This window comes from Mus caroli, chromosome 1 (genome assembly GCF_900094665.2).
Source record: "Mus caroli chromosome 1, CAROLI_EIJ_v1.1, whole genome shotgun sequence".
NCBI classification, from domain to species: Eukaryota; Metazoa; Chordata; class Mammalia; order Rodentia; family Muridae; genus Mus; species Mus caroli.
Genome location: NC_034570.1, coordinates 160,070,039 through 160,072,886, shown reverse-complemented (window position 1 = coordinate 160,072,886; position 2,848 = coordinate 160,070,039). Strand labels below are relative to the sequence as shown.

The 2,848-nt window shown below is 39.5% G+C and overlaps 1 non-coding gene across 1 annotated transcript; it reads left to right on the top strand.

Annotated features, from left to right (window-relative positions):
* The first annotated feature begins 2,646 nt into the window (after nucleotides 1–2,646).
* Nucleotides 2,647–2,753, top strand: LOC115032559. The gene has a single exon (XR_003838204.1). It is a non-coding gene; the product is annotated as a U6 spliceosomal RNA (small nuclear RNA).
* The last annotated feature ends 95 nt before the right edge of the window (nucleotides 2,754–2,848 follow it).

Genomic DNA, 2,848 nt, shown 5'->3' with positions numbered 1-2,848 from the left:
AGAAATGGCTACACACTATATGATTCCAACTAGGTGATATTTTGGAAAAGAAAAAAAGGTTAAAGAAAGTAAACAGATCCAATACTGAAAGAGATGGGGGAGAAGGGAGAAATGATGAGAAAAGCAGTGTGTGGGGGTGGGGTGGGTGGTGGGTGGTGGTGAACACAAGATTATAGTGCAGAGAAACTTCCATTCACCAAACTAGGACAGACACATGCCATTATGCATTTGTCAAAATCCATAGAGGGTACAACACTAAGAGGGAAGTATAATGCAAAGTGTGGGCTGTTGTTAATTAACAATGTATCAGTGTTTTAATTATGATAAATATAAATTTCAAGTATTATAATAACATAAGCTATTTGTAATAGAGGAAATATGTATAGGAATAGATATGTAGATATATTCCCAGCTTTTATCTCTTCAATTATTATTAAACCTAATTCTTAGTGGCCTTGATAGAGTCTTTGAGCGACCCTCAAACTTCCATCTGAAACTTCCCAAGCAAAGCCTCCCTCATCTGTATTGCTCTCAGCATTTTTGTCTTCCCAGCTCAGCCCAAAGATCTAATAACTCAATGACTCCCATCCCAAAGTTCTAAATACTTCCACAGTTCACTCAAAAACACTGTGGTCAACTCTTTCATCGAAATCCCACTTCTTGTACTAATTTCCATATTCGCTTGCTTCCTGCTGTTGTGATAAGTACTGGCCAAAACCAACTTAGCTTACAGCCTCTACATTGCAATCCAACAGTGAAGGATGTCAGGCAGAAATCTGGAGGCAGAAACTGAAGCAGAAACCATGGAGGAATATGTTTGCTGACTTCCTCCCAGTCTCATGCTCAGTTACCTTTCATATACCTACCAGAATCATCTGCCCTAGGTTGTACAGCCTACTGTGGGCTAAACCTTTTCACACCAATCATTAATCAAAAGAATTCCTCAGTAGACTTGCCTACAGGCCAATCTGATGGAGACATTGTCTCAATTGAGGTTCCCTCATTCCGGATGACTATAGCTTGTCTCAAGTTGGTAAAAACTAACAAACACCAATATTTATTGTGTTAAGGAACTTATTTTCAGGCTGGGTGCATAGCTCAGTCTGTACAATGCTTGCATTGCCAATGCAAATACTTGAATTCGACTTTCTAGATCCATTTTTTAAAAGCCATATTTTATGGGAGGCAGAGGCAGAAGTGTCCCTGGGGAGAGAAGCTCAAAGAGGAGGTGGACAGTACTTGAGGAAAAATAGCCAAGTTTATCCTCGGTCTTCCACATGCATGTGCTTACTTGTGCTCAGTGCCTTCCTCATGCATGCACACACTCATCCTCATTCACCTGGACACACATGTGCTCCTGTATGTGCTGGTGCACATAGCTAAAAAGAGATTGTTTTCCTATAACTAATCTGTTATAAATTTTTATTATGAAAAGATGTTAAATTTTGACAAGTGCTTCTTCTGCACCTAATTAGATTATCTTGTTATTTTGTCCTCATCTCATTAATGTAGAATGCTATTTATATGTTTGTATATATGGTGTGTACTATTTTCCATAAACCATACTTTGGGTAGTGGTATGTAATATCTTACTTGCTGTTGAATTTGATGATTTTGCTTACCTGACATTGAGGCAGGCTGAAAACCTGAGGTGGTTTGAACAAATCTGAGTATGGGCTAGGCTGGAGCCTGAAGCAGGCTTAGAACTCTGGACCATGGGAACTATCTTAGATCCTGGTTAGCTTAGATCCCACACATAAATGAGTTTCATGTTCTTTAATTCCCTTGGGTTAGTGTTCTGGTCATAGGAAAATTAGTTTTCACTTGATATACAAGGCTGATGTCTTTGCTTCTTTGGTCACATCCAGTCAAAAAGGTGCTTATTCAAAAAATATGGGCTGTGACGTGTATTGGCTGAACCAATACACAGAAATTCCATTTAGAAATGACTCAGTTGCTCTAATTCGTGTGAGTAGGATTATGTCTACCATGCTTAAGACTCATGATTTTGCAATAGCCTTGAAAAGGCAGTATGTAATAACTTAAATGATGTTTTACTAAGATATAATCATATTCAACAGTCCCCAGATTCTACAAAATGGGACTGTGCTTTGAATGTATTTATCTATTTACTTACATATTTATTAGTTAGTCAGTTAATGTGGTGGTGTGTATGCAAGATGTCTCCTATAAGCTCAAGTATTTGAGCAATTGGTCTCCAGTCGCTGGCAGCCCTCATGGGAGAAATACATCACTGAGGAAGGTCCTTGAGAGTGCATTGCCTAATCTGACCTCCAGGCAGGTCCATCTCTCTGCTTTATGTCTCAAGTTCAAGATGTGATCTCTCAGTTTCCTGCTCCTGCTGCTATGCCTGCCATTTACTGCCATGCCTCCATGTCACCTGGGATTCTTAAAACTCAAGATCAAAATAATTGTTTTCCCTTAAGTTGCTTTGGTCGTGTGTTTAATCACAGCAACAGAAAGGTGATTAATACATAGGTAGGTAGGGAGGTAGTAGGTAAGCAGGTGGGTAGTTTGTAGGGCTGGGAATTGAAGGGCTAGACCTTATATATACTAAATACTCTACCATTGAGCCGCCTTCCCAGAGCCTCTCTGATTAGGAACTGCAAACAGAAATCTTGAGTGGTGCTCACTTCGGCAGCACATATACTAAAATTGGAACGATACAGAGAAGATTAGCATGTCCCCTGTGCAAGGATGACACGCAAATTCGTGAAACGTTCCATATTTTTATATCTCTTAATATCAATGGACTCAACTCCCCAATAAAAAGACATAGACTAACAGACTGGCTACACAAACAGGACCCAACATTTTGCTGCTTACA